At 49.2% G+C, this 15374-nt stretch overlaps 10 non-coding genes across 10 annotated transcripts; all 10 read left to right on the top strand.

The window, feature by feature from the left end:
* The first annotated feature begins 1996 nt into the window (after positions 1-1996).
* TRNAC-GCA (transfer RNA cysteine (anticodon GCA)) lies at positions 1997-2068 on the top strand. Its single transcript has one exon. It is a non-coding gene; the product is annotated as a tRNA-Cys (tRNA).
* A 352-nt stretch (positions 2069-2420) lies between these two features.
* TRNAC-GCA (transfer RNA cysteine (anticodon GCA)) lies at positions 2421-2492 on the top strand. The gene has a single exon. It is a non-coding gene; the product is annotated as a tRNA-Cys (tRNA).
* A 2232-nt stretch (positions 2493-4724) lies between these two features.
* On the top strand, positions 4725-4796 carry TRNAC-GCA (transfer RNA cysteine (anticodon GCA)). Its single transcript has one exon. It is a non-coding gene; the product is annotated as a tRNA-Cys (tRNA).
* Positions 4797-5147: 351 nt separating this feature from the next.
* TRNAC-GCA (transfer RNA cysteine (anticodon GCA)) lies at positions 5148-5219 on the top strand. Its single transcript has one exon. It is a non-coding gene; the product is annotated as a tRNA-Cys (tRNA).
* Positions 5220-7448: 2229 nt separating this feature from the next.
* Positions 7449-7520, top strand: TRNAC-GCA (transfer RNA cysteine (anticodon GCA)). Its single transcript has one exon. It is a non-coding gene; the product is annotated as a tRNA-Cys (tRNA).
* Positions 7521-7871: 351 nt separating this feature from the next.
* TRNAC-GCA (transfer RNA cysteine (anticodon GCA)) lies at positions 7872-7943 on the top strand. Its single transcript has one exon. It is a non-coding gene; the product is annotated as a tRNA-Cys (tRNA).
* Positions 7944-10157: 2214 nt separating this feature from the next.
* On the top strand, positions 10158-10229 carry TRNAC-GCA (transfer RNA cysteine (anticodon GCA)). Its single transcript has one exon. It is a non-coding gene; the product is annotated as a tRNA-Cys (tRNA).
* A 352-nt stretch (positions 10230-10581) lies between these two features.
* Positions 10582-10653, top strand: TRNAC-GCA (transfer RNA cysteine (anticodon GCA)). Its single transcript has one exon. It is a non-coding gene; the product is annotated as a tRNA-Cys (tRNA).
* A 2253-nt stretch (positions 10654-12906) lies between these two features.
* On the top strand, positions 12907-12978 carry TRNAC-GCA (transfer RNA cysteine (anticodon GCA)). The gene has a single exon. It is a non-coding gene; the product is annotated as a tRNA-Cys (tRNA).
* A 351-nt stretch (positions 12979-13329) lies between these two features.
* TRNAC-GCA (transfer RNA cysteine (anticodon GCA)) lies at positions 13330-13401 on the top strand. The gene has a single exon. It is a non-coding gene; the product is annotated as a tRNA-Cys (tRNA).
* Positions 13402-15374: the final 1973 nt, after the last annotated feature.

The raw sequence follows: 15374 nt of genomic DNA, 5'->3' as shown, positions 1-15374 counted from the left end.
AGCAGCTGATAAGAGTAAAGAGCTTTAAATACAAGTCATTTACTAATCTGTCTAACTTTTTGGCACCAGTTAATGAAAAAAAAAAAAAAATTGACACACGAGTATCCCTTTAAGATCTACGAATGTAACTCTTTGATCTTTTTGTGGTTTGACAAAACTTACATCTAAGTTACATTTATAGATTGAACCCACCACCTTTACACTGTAAGGTGGCAAGGCTAACCACTTAGCATTCAGAGATCTTGACATAGCCAGTTGAGAGCTAGCTCCACCTTAGGTTGGAGTCCCCCCCCCCCTTTCCTCTGTGCAGTTGCTCTGTGTGCCAAAACAGGCCAAGACCTTGGTCGCCGCATATGCCTGACAAGCAGCTCCCACGGCATAGTGGTTAGAGCAGCCGCCTTGGAGCGAAGAGGTTGTGAGTTCGAATCCCGTCGAGACCCTGAAGATGACAGCTGTTAAAAGAGATGGATCGTGAGAACCTGGGATGTCTGGTGGATTGGAAGATATCGGTGCATGGATGGACTGAGGCGAGGTGGATGTCAAGGAGAGCAGTTGTCAAGGTAAGTGGTTGGAGGAAGGTGTAGTTGTGGGGCATTGTGGAAGGTGGACTGAGGCGAGGAGGATGTCAAGGAGAGCAGTTGTCGAGGTAAGTGATTGGAGGAAGGTGTAGTTGTGGGGCATCGTGGAAGGTGGACTGAGGCGAGGAGGATGTCAAGGAGAGCAGTTGTCGAGGTGAGTGGTTAGAGGGCGTTGCGGAGGAAGGTGTAGTTGTGGGGCATTGTGGAAGGTGGTCCACTGCCTGGAATGGAGGATTCTAGGTTGGGGATCTGCCAAAAGTGGTGTTGTGTCTGTTGAAGCATGTGGGATGTTGAAAATAAAAAGATGGGGGATTTTATTTGCCTTTTTTTTGTTTTGTTTTTTTTTCACACCAACTACCACCACTGCCTCCACACCAACTACCACCACTGCCACCAGCCCTTCACACCAATTACCGGGACCACTCACTTCCACACCAACAACCTTCTTCCTATGGAACCTTCCCACCCACACCACCACCACTCATGGGATTGGAAGATATCGGTGCATGGATGGACTGAGGCGAGGTGGATGTCAGGAAGAGCGAAATGGAGAGCAATGTCCCTGAAGACCCTGGAGCATGTCGCTGGATGGACTGAGGCGAGGAGGATGTCAAGGAGAGCAGTTGTCGAGGTAAGTGGTTAGAGGGCGTTGCGGAGGAAGGTGTAGTTGTGGGGCATCGTGGAAGGTGGTCCACTGCCTGGAATGGAGGATTCTAGGTTGGGGATCTGCCAAAAGTGGTGTTGTGTCTGTCGAAGCATGTGGGATGTTGAAAATAAAAAGATGGGGGATTTTATTTGCCTTTTTTTTTTTTTATATCAAGAAAACCTCCTCTGCGATCCACCATTGCCTCCAGCCCTTCACACCAACTACCACCACTGCCTCCACACCAACTACCATCATTGCCACCAGCCCTTCACACCAACTACCACCCAGGAACCGGGACCACTCACTTCCACACCAACAACCTTCTTCCTATGGAACCTTCCCACCCACACTCACATACCAGCTACCACAGCCATCCACACCAGAGCTCCTTCTCCAACACCTTATGGGTGCCCAACCATCAACCACTTCACACACACACACACACACACACACACACACACACACACACACACACACAGTCCTCCGCTTCCACACTCTGCTGCCACAATTTCTCCAAACGAGCTTCAGGGTGTTCACAGGACTTGAACTCACAACCTCTCTGCTCCAAGGCAGCAGCTCTAACCACTAGACCATGAGAGCTTCATGGAAACTGGCAAGGATGACTGTGGTCTTGGCCTGTTTTGACAAAATCATTTTTTTCCCCACCGGTTCATATACATTTGACTGGGACAGTACAGGCAAGCCGAGAGCTAGTTCGGACTTAGCTTCGAATCCCCCCTCTGTGCGGTTACCCTGGCAAGCCATGTGTTGCGGGGGTATAGCTCAGTGGTAGAGCATTTGACTGCAGATCAAGAGGTCCTTGGCTCAAATCCGAGTGCCCCCTAACACACATTTTTTTTGCTTTACGACTTAACCATATCCCACATATGTAGTGGGGGGGGGGGAGGCGACATAGGAAGAAGGTTGTTGGTGTGGAAGTGAGTGGCCCTGGGTGGTGGGGTGAAGGGCTGGAGGCAGTGGTGGTAGTTGGTGTGAAGGGCTGGAGGCAACGTTGAGGTACAAACAAGCCACATGTTGTGGGGCTGAAGCTCAGTGGTAGAGCATTTGACTGCATGTAAAGAGGTCCGAGTGCCCGTAACACACATTTTTTTTCTTTACAAGCTTAACCGTATCCCACATATGTAGTTTATTGCAGAAAATTAAAAATGTTGAGGTACAGATGAGCTGCATGTTGCGGGGGTATAGCTCAGTGGTAGAGCATTTGACTGCAGATCAAGAGGTCCTTGGTTCAAATCCGAGTGCCCCCTAACACACGCATGCTTTTTTTACAGCTTAACCACATCCTACATATGTTGTTTATAGCAGACCCCCACTAGCTTTGCACTGCAAGATTTTGGTCGCCTCATCCAGTTGATGAGCAGCCACCCTGGAGCGCAGAGGTTCAAGAGGTCCTTGGTTCAAATACAAATGCCCGCTAATGCACAATTTTTTCTTGGTGGGGCATTGTGGTCAGACAGAAAAGAACCATAGAACTTCCTCTGTAGTATAAAGCAGCTGATAAGAGTAAAGAGCTTTAAATACAAGTCATTTACTAATCTGTCTAACTTTTTGGCACCAGTTAATGAAAAAAAAAAAAAAATTGACACACGAGTATCCCTTTAAGATCTACGAATGTAACTCTTTGATCTTTTTGTGGTTTGACAAAACTTACATCTAAGTTACATTTATAGATTGAACCCACCACCTTTACACTGTAAGGTGGCAAGGCTAACCACTTAGCATTCAGAGATCTTGACATAGCCAGTTGAGAGCTAGCTCCACCTTAGGTTGGAGTCCCCCCCCCCCTTTCCTCTGTGCAGTTGCTCTGTGTGCCAAAACAGGCCAAGACCTTGGTCGCCGCATATGCCTGACAAGCAGCTCCCACGGCATAGTGGTTAGAGCAGCCGCCTTGGAGCGAAGAGGTTGTGAGTTCGAATCCCGTCGAGACCCTGAAGATGACAGCTGTTAAAAGAGATGGATCGTGAGAACCTGGGATGTCTGGTGGATTGGAAGATATCGGTGCATGGATGGACTGAGGCGAGGTGGATGTCAAGGAGAGCAGTTGTCAAGGTAAGTGGTTGGAGGAAGGTGTAGTTGTGGGGCATTGTGGAAGGTGGACTGAGGCGAGGAGGATGTCAAGGAGAGCAGTTGTCGAGGTAAGTGATTGGAGGAAGGTGTAGTTGTGGGGCATCGTGGAAGGTGGACTGAGGCGAGGAGGATGTCAAGGAGAGCAGTTGTCGAGGTGAGTGGTTAGAGGGCGTTGCGGAGGAAGGTGTAGTTGTGGGGCATCGTGGAAGGTGGTCCACTGCCTGGAATGGAGGATTCTAGGTTGGGGATCTGCCAAAAGTGGTGTTGTGTCTGTTGAAGCATGTGGGATGTTGAAAATAAAAAGATGGGGGATTTTATTTGCCTTTTTTTTGTTTTGTTTTTTTTTCACACCAACTACCACCACTGCCTCCACACCAACTACCACCACTGCCACCAGCCCTTCACACCAATTACCGGGACCACTCACTTCCACACCAACAACCTTCTTCCTATGGAACCTTCCCACCCACACCACCACCACTCATGGGATTGGAAGATATCGGTGCATGGATGGACTGAGGCGAGGTGGATGTCAGGAAGAGCGAAATGGAGAGCAATGTCCCTGAAGACCCTGGAGCATGTCGCTGGATGGACTGAGGCGAGGAGGATGTCAAGGAGAGCAGTTGTCGAGGTAAGTGGTTAGAGGGCGTTGCGGAGGAAGGTGTAGTTGTGGGGCATCGTGGAAGGTGGTCCACTGCCTGGAATGGAGGATTCTAGGTTGGGGATCTGCCAAAAGTGGTGTTGTGTCTGTCGAAGCATGTGGGATGTTGAAAATAAAAAGATGGGGGATTTTATTTGCCTTTTTTTTTTTTTATATCAAGAAAACCTCCTCTGCGATCCACCATTGCCTCCAGCCCTTCACACCAACTACCACCACTGCCTCCACACCAACTACCATCATTGCCACCAGCCCTTCACACCAACTACCACCCAGGAACCGGGACCACTCACTTCCACACCAACAACCTTCTTCCTATGGAACCTTCCCACCCACACTCACATACCAGCTACCACAGCCATCCACACCAGAGCTCCTTCTCCAACACCTTATGGGTGCCCAACCATCAACCACTTCACACACACACACACACACACACACACACACACACACACACACAGTCCTCCGCTTACACACTCTGCTGCCACAATTTCTCCAAACGAGCTTCAGGGTGTTCACAGGACTTGAACTCACAACCTCTCTGCTCCAAGGCAGCAGCTCTAACCACTAGACCATGAGAGCTTCATGGAAACTGGCAAGGATGACTGTGGTCTTGGCCTGTTTTGACAAAATCATTTTTTTCCCCACCGGTTCATATACATTTGACTGGGACAGTACAGGCAAGCCGAGAGCTAGTTCGGACTTAGCTTCGAATCCCCCCTCTGTGCGGTTACCCTGGCAAGCCATGTGTTGCGGGGGTATAGCTCAGTGGTAGAGCATTTGACTGCAGATCAAGAGGTCCTTGGCTCAAATCCGAGTGCCCCCTAACACACATTTTTTTTGCTTTACGACTTAACCATATCCCACATATGTAGTGGGGGGGGGGAGGCGACATAGGAAGAAGGTTGTTGGTGTGGAAGTGAGTGGCCCTGGGTGGTGGGGTGAAGGGCTGGAGGCAGTGGTGGTAGTTGGTGTGAAGGGCTGGAGGCAACGTTGAGGTACAAACAAGCCACATGTTGTGGGGCTGAAGCTCAGTGGTAGAGCATTTGACTGCATGTAAAGAGGTCCGAGTGCCCGTAACACACATTTTTTTTCTTTACAAGCTTAACCGTATCCCACATATGTAGTTTATTGCAGAAAATTAAAAATGTTGAGGTACAGATGAGCTGCATGTTGCGGGGGTATAGCTCAGTGGTAGAGCATTTGACTGCAGATCAAGAGGTCCTTGGTTCAAATCCGAGTGCCCCCTAACACACGCATGCTTTTTTTACAGCTTAACCACATCCTACATATGTTGTTTATAGCAGACCCCCACTAGCTTTGCACTGCAAGATTTTGGTCGCCTCATCCAGTTGATGAGCAGCCACCCTGGAGCGCAGAGGTTCAAGAGGTCCTTGGTTCAAATACAAATGCCCGCTAATGCACAATTTTTTCTTGGTGGGGCATTGTGGTCAGACAGAAAAGAACCATAGAACTTCCTCTGTAGTATAAAGCAGCTGATAAGAGTAAAGAGCTTTAAATACAAGTCATTTACTAATCTGTCTAACTTTTTGGCACCAGTTAATGAAAAAAAAAAAAAAATTGACACACGAGTATCCCTTTAAGATCTACGAATGTAACTCTTTGATCTTTTTGTGGTTTGACAAAACTTACATCTAAGTTACATTTATAGATTGAACCCACCACCTTTACACTGTAAGGTGGCAAGGCTAACCACTTAGCATTCAGAGATCTTGACATAGCCAGTTGAGAGCTAGCTCCACCTTAGGTTGGAGTCCCCCCCCCCCCTTTCCTCTGTGCAGTTGCTCTGTGTGCCAAAACAGGCCAAGACCTTGGTCGCCGCATATGCCTGACAAGCAGCTCCCACGGCATAGTGGTTAGAGCAGCCGCCTTGGAGCGAAGAGGTTGTGAGTTCGAATCCCGTCGAGACCCTGAAGATGACAGCTGTTAAAAGAGATGGATCGTGAGAACCTGGGATGTCTGGTGGATTGGAAGATATCGGTGCATGGATGGACTGAGGCGAGGTGGATGTCAAGGAGAGCAGTTGTCAAGGTAAGTGGTTGGAGGAAGGTGTAGTTGTGGGGCATTGTGGAAGGTGGACTGAGGCGAGGAGGATGTCAAGGAGAGCAGTTGTCGAGGTAAGTGATTGGAGGAAGGTGTAGTTGTGGGGCATCGTGGAAGGTGGACTGAGGCGAGGAGGATGTCAAGGAGAGCAGTTGTCGAGGTGAGTGGTTAGAGGGCGTTGCGGAGGAAGGTGTAGTTGTGGGGCATCGTGGAAGGTGGTCCACTGCCTGGAATGGAGGATTCTAGGTTGGGGATCTGCCAAAAGTGGTGTTGTGTCTGTTGAAGCATGTGGGATGTTGAAAATAAAAAGATGGGGGATTTTATTTGCCTTTTTTTTGTTTTGTTTTTTTTTCACACCAACTACCACCACTGCCTCCACACCAACTACCACCACTGCCACCAGCCCTTCACACCAATTACCGGGACCACTCACTTCCACACCAACAACCTTCTTCCTATGGAACCTTCCCACCCACACCACCACCACTCATGGGATTGGAAGATATCGGTGCATGGATGGACTGAGGCGAGGTGGATGTCAGGAAGAGCGAAATGGAGAGCAATGTCCCTGAAGACCCTGGAGCATGTCGCTGGATGGACTGAGGCGAGGAGGATGTCAAGGAGAGCAGTTGTCGAGGTAAGTGGTTAGAGGGCGTTGCGGAGGAAGGTGTAGTTGTGGGGCATCGTGGAAGGTGGTCCACTGCCTGGAATGGAGGATTCTAGGTTGGGGATCTGCCAAAAGTGGTGTTGTGTCTGTCGAAGCATGTGGGATGTTGAAAATAAAAAGATGGGGGATTTTATTTGCCTTTTTTTTTTTTTATATCAAGAAAACCTCCTCTGCGATCCACCATTGCCTCCAGCCCTTCACACCAACTACCACCACTGCCTCCACACCAACTACCATCATTGCCACCAGCCCTTCACACCAACTACCACCCAGGAACCGGGACCACTCACTTCCACACCAACAACCTTCTTCCTATGGAACCTTCCCACCCACACTCACATACCAGCTACCACAGCCATCCACACCAGAGCTCCTTCTCCAACACCTTATGGGTGCCCAACCATCAACCACTTCACACACACACACACACACACACACACACACACACACACAGTCCTCCGCTTCCACACTCTGCTGCCACAATTTCTCCAAACGAGCTTCAGGGTGTTCACAGGACTTGAACTCACAACCTCTCTGCTCCAAGGCAGCAGCTCTAACCACTAGACCATGAGAGCTTCATGGAAACTGGCAAGGATGACTGTGGTCTTGGCCTGTTTTGACAAAATCATTTTTTTCCCCACCGGTTCATATACATTTGACTGGGACAGTACAGGCAAGCCGAGAGCTAGTTCGGACTTAGCTTCGAATCCCCCCTCTGTGCGGTTACCCTGGCAAGCCATGTGTTGCGGGGGTATAGCTCAGTGGTAGAGCATTTGACTGCAGATCAAGAGGTCCTTGGCTCAAATCCGAGTGCCCCCTAACACACATTTTTTTTGCTTTACGACTTAACCATATCCCACATATGTAGTGGGGGGGGGGAGGCGACATAGGAAGAAGGTTGTTGGTGTGGAAGTGAGTGGCCCTGGGTGGTGGGGTGAAGGGCTGGAGGCAGTGGTGGTAGTTGGTGTGAAGGGCTGGAGGCAACGTTGAGGTACAAACAAGCCACATGTTGTGGGGCTGAAGCTCAGTGGTAGAGCATTTGACTGCATGTAAAGAGGTCCGAGTGCCCGTAACACACATTTTTTTTCTTTACAAGCTTAACCGTATCCCACATATGTAGTTTATTGCAGAAAATTAAAAATGTTGAGGTACAGATGAGCTGCATGTTGCGGGGGTATAGCTCAGTGGTAGAGCATTTGACTGCAGATCAAGAGGTCCTTGGTTCAAATCCGAGTGCCCCCTAACACACGCATGCTTTTTTTACAGCTTAACCACATCCTACATATGTTGTTTATAGCAGACCCCCACTAGCTTTGCACTGCAAGATTTTGGTCGCCTCATCCAGTTGATGAGCAGCCACCCTGGAGCGCAGAGGTTCAAGAGGTCCTTGGTTCAAATACAAATGCCCGCTAATGCACAATTTTTTCTTGGTGGGGCATTGTGGTCAGACAGAAAAGAACCATAGAACTTCCTCTGTAGTATAAAGCAGCTGATAAGAGTAAAGAGCTTTAAATACAAGTCATTTACTAATCTGTCTAACTTTTTGGCACCAGTTAATGAAAAAAAAAAAAAAATTGACACACGAGTATCCCTTTAAGATCTACGAATGTAACTCTTTGATCTTTTTGTGGTTTGACAAAACTTACATCTAAGTTACATTTATAGATTGAACCCACCACCTTTACACTGTAAGGTGGCAAGGCTAACCACTTAGCATTCAGAGATCTTGACATAGCCAGTTGAGAGCTAGCTCCACCTTAGGTTGGAGTCCCCCCCCCCCTTTCCTCTGTGCAGTTGCTCTGTGTGCCAAAACAGGCCAAGACCTTGGTCGCCGCATATGCCTGACAAGCAGCTCCCACGGCATAGTGGTTAGAGCAGCCGCCTTGGAGCGAAGAGGTTGTGAGTTCGAATCCCGTCGAGACCCTGAAGATGACAGCTGTTAAAAGAGATGGATCGTGAGAACCTGGGATGTCTGGTGGATTGGAAGATATCGGTGCATGGATGGACTGAGGCGAGGTGGATGTCAAGGAGAGCAGTTGTCAAGGTAAGTGGTTGGAGGAAGGTGTAGTTGTGGGGCATTGTGGAAGGTGGACTGAGGCGAGGAGGATGTCAAGGAGAGCAGTTGTCGAGGTAAGTGATTGGAGGAAGGTGTAGTTGTGGGGCATCGTGGAAGGTGGACTGAGGCGAGGAGGATGTCAAGGAGAGCAGTTGTCGAGGTGAGTGGTTAGAGGGCGTTGCGGAGGAAGGTGTAGTTGTGGGGCATCGTGGAAGGTGGTCCACTGCCTGGAATGGAGGATTCTAGGTTGGGGATCTGCCAAAAGTGGTGTTGTGTCTGTTGAAGCATGTGGGATGTTGAAAATAAAAAGATGGGGGATTTTATTTGCCTTTTTTTTGTTTTGTTTTTTTTTCACACCAACTACCACCACTGCCTCCACACCAACTACCACCACTGCCACCAGCCCTTCACACCAATTACCGGGACCACTCACTTCCACACCAACAACCTTCTTCCTATGGAACCTTCCCACCCACACCACCACCACTCATGGGATTGGAAGATATCGGTGCATGGATGGACTGAGGCGAGGTGGATGTCAGGAAGAGCGAAATGGAGAGCAATGTCCCTGAAGACCCTGGAGCATGTCGCTGGATGGACTGAGGCGAGGAGGATGTCAAGGAGAGCAGTTGTCGAGGTAAGTGGTTAGAGGGCGTTGCGGAGGAAGGTGTAGTTGTGGGGCATCGTGGAAGGTGGTCCACTGCCTGGAATGGAGGATTCTAGGTTGGGGATCTGCCAAAAGTGGTGTTGTGTCTGTCGAAGCATGTGGGATGTTGAAAATAAAAAGATGGGGGATTTTATTTGCCTTTTTTTTTTTTTATATCAAGAAAACCTCCTCTGCGATCCACCATTGCCTCCAGCCCTTCACACCAACTACCACCACTGCCTCCACACCAACTACCATCATTGCCACCAGCCCTTCACACCAACTACCACCCAGGAACCGGGACCACTCACTTCCACACCAACAACCTTCTTCCTATGGAACCTTCCCACCCACACTCACATACCAGCTACCACAGCCATCCACACCAGAGCTCCTTCTCCAACACCTTATGGGTGCCCAACCATCAACCACTTCACACACACACACACACACACACACAGTCCTCCGCTTCCACACTCTGCTGCCACAATTTCTCCAAACGAGCTTCAGGGTGTTCACAGGACTTGAACTCACAACCTCTCTGCTCCAAGGCAGCAGCTCTAACCACTAGACCATGAGAGCTTCATGGAAACTGGCAAGGATGACTGTGGTCTTGGCCTGTTTTGACAAAATCATTTTTTTCCCCACCGGTTCATATACATTTGACTGGGACAGTACAGGCAAGCCGAGAGCTAGTTCGGACTTAGCTTCGAATCCCCCCTCTGTGCGGTTACCCTGGCAAGCCATGTGTTGCGGGGGTATAGCTCAGTGGTAGAGCATTTGACTGCAGATCAAGAGGTCCTTGGCTCAAATCCGAGTGCCCCCTAACACACATTTTTTTTGCTTTACGACTTAACCATATCCCACATATGTAGTGGGGGGGGGGGAGGCGACATAGGAAGAAGGTTGTTGGTGTGGAAGTGAGTGGCCCTGGGTGGTGGGGTGAAGGGCTGGAGGCAGTGGTGGTAGTTGGTGTGAAGGGCTGGAGGCAACGTTGAGGTACAAACAAGCCACATGTTGTGGGGCTGAAGCTCAGTGGTAGAGCATTTGACTGCATGTAAAGAGGTCCGAGTGCCCGTAACACACATTTTTTTTCTTTACAAGCTTAACCGTATCCCACATATGTAGTTTATTGCAGAAAATTAAAAATGTTGAGGTACAGATGAGCTGCATGTTGCGGGGGTATAGCTCAGTGGTAGAGCATTTGACTGCAGATCAAGAGGTCCTTGGTTCAAATCCGAGTGCCCCCTAACACACGCATGCTTTTTTTACAGCTTAACCACATCCTACATATGTTGTTTATAGCAGACCCCCACTAGCTTTGCACTGCAAGATTTTGGTCGCCTCATCCAGTTGATGAGCAGCCACCCTGGAGCGCAGAGGTTCAAGAGGTCCTTGGTTCAAATACAAATGCCCGCTAATGCACAATTTTTTCTTGGTGGGGCATTGTGGTCAGACAGAAAAGAACCATAGAACTTCCTCTGTAGTATAAAGCAGCTGATAAGAGTAAAGAGCTTTAAATACAAGTCATTTACTAATCTGTCTAACTTTTTGGCACCAGTTAATGAAAAAAAAAAAAAAATTGACACACGAGTATCCCTTTAAGATCTACGAATGTAACTCTTTGATCTTTTTGTGGTTTGACAAAACTTACATCTAAGTTACATTTATAGATTGAACCCACCACCTTTACACTGTAAGGTGGCAAGGCTAACCACTTAGCATTCAGAGATCTTGACATAGCCAGTTGAGAGCTAGCTCCACCTTAGGTTGGAGTCCCCCCCCCCCCTTTCCTCTGTGCAGTTGCTCTGTGTGCCAAAACAGGCCAAGACCTTGGTCGCCGCATATGCCTGACAAGCAGCTCCCACGGCATAGTGGTTAGAGCAGCCGCCTTGGAGCGAAGAGGTTGTGAGTTCGAATCCCGTCGAGACCCTGAAGATGACAGCTGTTAAAAGAGATGGATCGTGAGAACCTGGGATGTCTGGTGGATTGGAAGATATCGGTGCATGGATGGACTGAGGCGAGGTGGATGTCAAGGAGAGCAGTTGTCAAGGTAAGTGGTTGGAGGAAGGTGTAGTTGTGGGGCATTGTGGAAGGTGGACTGAGGCGAGGAGGATGTCAAGGAGAGCAGTTGTCGAGGTAAGTGATTGGAGGAAGGTGTAGTTGTGGGGCATCGTGGAAGGTGGACTGAGGCGAGGAGGATGTCAAGGAGAGCAGTTGTCGAGGTGAGTGGTTAGAGGGCGTTGCGGAGGAAGGTGTAGTTGTGGGGCATTGTGGAAGGTGGTCCACTGCCTGGAATGGAGGATTCTAGGTTGGGGATCTGCCAAAAGTGGTGTTGTGTCTGTTGAAGCATGTGGGATGTTGAAAATAAAAAGATGGGGGATTTTATTTGCCTTTTTTTTGTTTTGTTTTTTTTTCACACCAACTACCACCACTGCCTCCACACCAACTACCACCACTGCCACCAGCCCTTCACACCAATTACCGGGACCACTCACTTCCACACCAACAACCTTCTTCCTATGGAACCTTCCCACCCACACCACCACCACTCATGGGATTGGAAGATATCGGTGCATGGATGGACTGAGGCGAGGTGGATGTCAGGAAGAGCGAAATGGAGAGCAATGTCCCTGAAGACCCTGGAGCATGTCGCTGGATGGACTGAGGCGAGGAGGATGTCAAGGAGAGCAGTTGTCGAGGTAAGTGGTTAGAGGGCGTTGCGGAGGAAGGTGTAGTTGTGGGGCATCGTGGAAGGTGGTCCACTGCCTGGAATGGAGGATTCTAGGTTGGGGATCTGCCAAAAGTGGTGTTGTGTCTGTCGAAGCATGTGGGATGTTGAAAATAAAAAGATGGGGGATTTTATTTGCCTTTTTTTTTTTTTATATCAAGAAAACCTCCTCTGCGATCCACCATTGCCTCCAGCCCTTCACACCAACTACCACCACTGCCTCCACACCAACTACCATCATTGCCACCAGCCCTTCACACCAACTACCACCCAGGAACCGGGACCACTCACTTCCACACCAACAACCTTCTTCCTATGGAACCTTCCCACCCACACTCACATACCAGCTACCACAGCCATCCACACCAGAGCTCCTTCTCCAACACCTTATGGGTGCCCAACCATCAACCACTTCACACACACACACACACACACACACACACACACACACACACACACACACACACACACACACACAGTCCTCCGCTTCCACACTCTGCTGCCACAATTTCTCCAAACGAGCTTCAGGGTGTTCACAGGACTTGAACTCACAACCTCTCTGCTCCAAGGCAGCAGCTCTAACCACTAGACCATGAGAGCTTCATGGAAACTGGCAAGGATGACTGTGGTCTTGGCCTGTTTTGACAAAATCATTTTTTTCCCCACCGGTTCATATACATTTGACTGGGACAGTACAGGCAAGCCGAGAGCTAGTTCGGACTTAGCTTCGAATCCCCCCTCTGTGCGGTTACCCTGGCAAGCCATGTGTTGCGGGGGTATAGCTCAGTGGTAGAGCATTTGACTGCAGATCAAGAGGTCCTTGGCTCAAATCCGAGTGCCCCCTAACACACATTTTTTTTGCTTTACGACTTAACCATATCCCACATATGTAGTGGGGGGGGGGAGGCGACATAGGAAGAAGGTTGTTGGTGTGGAAGTGAGTGGCCCTGGGTGGTGGGGTGAAGGGCTGGAGGCAGTGGTGGTAGTTGGTGTGAAGGGCTGGAGGCAACGTTGAGGTACAAACAAGCCACATGTTGTGGGGCTGAAGCTCAGTGGTAGAGCATTTGACTGCATGTAAAGAGGTCCGAGTGCCCGTAACACACATTTTTTTTCTTTACAAGCTTAACCGTATCCCACATATGTAGTTTATTGCAGAAAATTAAAAATGTTGAGGTACAGATGAGCTGCATGTTGCGGGGGTATAGCTCAGTGGTAGAGCATTTGACTGCAGATCAAGAGGTCCTTGGTTCAAATCCGAGTGCCCCCTAACACACGCATGCTTTTTTTACAGCTTAACCACATCCTACATATGTTGTTTATAGCAGACCCCCACTAGCTTTGCACTGCAAGATTTTGGTCGCCTCATCCAGTTGATGAGCAGCCACCCTGGAGCGCAGAGGTTCAAGAGGTCCTTGGTTCAAATACAAATGCCCGCTAATGCACAATTTTTTCTTGGTGGGGCATTGTGGTCAGACAGAAAAGAACCATAGAACTTCCTCTGTAGTATAAAGCAGCTGATAAGAGTAAAGAGCTTTAAATACAAGTCATTTACTAATCTGTCTAACTTTTTGGCACCAGTTAATGAAAAAAAAAAAAAATTGACACACGAGTATCCCTTTAAGATCTACGAATGTAACTCTTTGATCTTTTTGTGGTTTGACAAAACTTACATCTAAGTTACATTTATAGATTGAACCCACCACCTTTACACTGTAAGGTGGCAAGGCTAACCACTTAGCATTCAGAGATCTTGACATAGCCAGTTGAGAGCTAGCTCCACCTTAGGTTGGAGTCCCCCCCCCCTTTCCTCTGTGCAGTTGCTCTGTGTGCCAAAACAGGCCAAGACCTTGGTCGCCGCATATGCCTGACAAGCAGCTCCCACGGCATAGTGGTTAGAGCAGCCGCCTTGGAGCGAAGAGGTTGTGAGTTCGAATCCCGTCGAGACCCTGAAGATGACAGCTGTTAAAAGAGATGGATCGTGAGAACCTGGGATGTCTGGTGGATTGGAAGATATCGGTGCATGGATGGACTGAGGCGAGGTGGATGTCAAGGAGAGCAGTTGTCAAGGTAAGTGGTTGGAGGAAGGTGTAGTTGTGGGGCATTGTGGAAGGTGGACTGAGGCGAGGAGGATGTCAAGGAGAGCAGTTGTCGAGGTAAGTGATTGGAGGAAGGTGTAGTTGTGGGGCATCGTGGAAGGTGGACTGAGGCGAGGAGGATGTCAAGGAGAGCAGTTGTCGAGGTGAGTGGTTAGAGGGCGTTGCGGAGGAAGGTGTAGTTGTGGGGCATCGTGGAAGGTGGTCCACTGCCTGGAATGGAGGATTCTAGGTTGGGGATCTGCCAAAAGTGGTGTTGTGTCTGTTGAAGCATGTGGGATGTTGAAAATAAAAAGATGGGGGATTTTATTTGCCTTTTTTTTGTTTTGTTTTTTTTTCACACCAACTACCACCACTGCCTCCACACCAACTACCACCACTGCCACCAGCCCTTCACACCAATTACCGGGACCACTCACTTCCACACCAACAACCTTCTTCCTATGGAACCTTCCCACCCACACCACCACCACTCATGGGATTGGAAGATATCGGTGCATGGATGGACTGAGGCGAGGTGGATGTCAGGAAGAGCGAAATGGAGAGCAATGTCCCTGAAGACCCTGGAGCATGTCGCTGGATGGACTGAGGCGAGGAGGATGTCAAGGAGAGCAGTTGTCGAGGTAAGTGGTTAGAGGGCGTTGCGGAGGAAGGTGTAGTTGTGGGGCATCGTGGAAGGTGGTCCACTGCCTGGAATGGAGGATTCTAGGTTGGGGATCTGCCAAAAGTGGTGTTGTGTCTGTCGAAGCATGTGGGATGTTGAAAATAAAAAGATGGGGGATTTTATTTGCCTTTTTTTTTTTTTATATCAAGAAAACCTCCTCTGCGATCCACCATTGCCTCCAGCCCTTCACACCAACTACCACCACTGCCTCCACACCAACTACCATCATTGCCACCAGCCCTTCACACCAACTACCACCCAGGAACCGGGACCACTCACTTCCACACCAACAACCTTCTTCCTATGGAACCTTCCCACCCACACTCACATACCAGCTACCACAGCCATCCACACCAGAGCTCCTTCTCCAACACCTTATGGGTGCCCAACCATCAACCACTTCACACACACACACACACACACACACACACACACACACACACACACACACACAGTCCTCCGCTTCCACACTCTGCTGCCACA

The sequence above is a fragment of the Hyla sarda genome, unplaced genomic scaffold, assembly GCF_029499605.1.
Source record: "Hyla sarda isolate aHylSar1 unplaced genomic scaffold, aHylSar1.hap1 scaffold_2832, whole genome shotgun sequence".
Taxonomy (NCBI): domain Eukaryota; kingdom Metazoa; phylum Chordata; class Amphibia; order Anura; family Hylidae; genus Hyla; species Hyla sarda.
The sequence above is the reverse complement of the archived record's forward strand: the minus strand, read 5'-3'. Positions and strand labels throughout refer to the sequence as shown.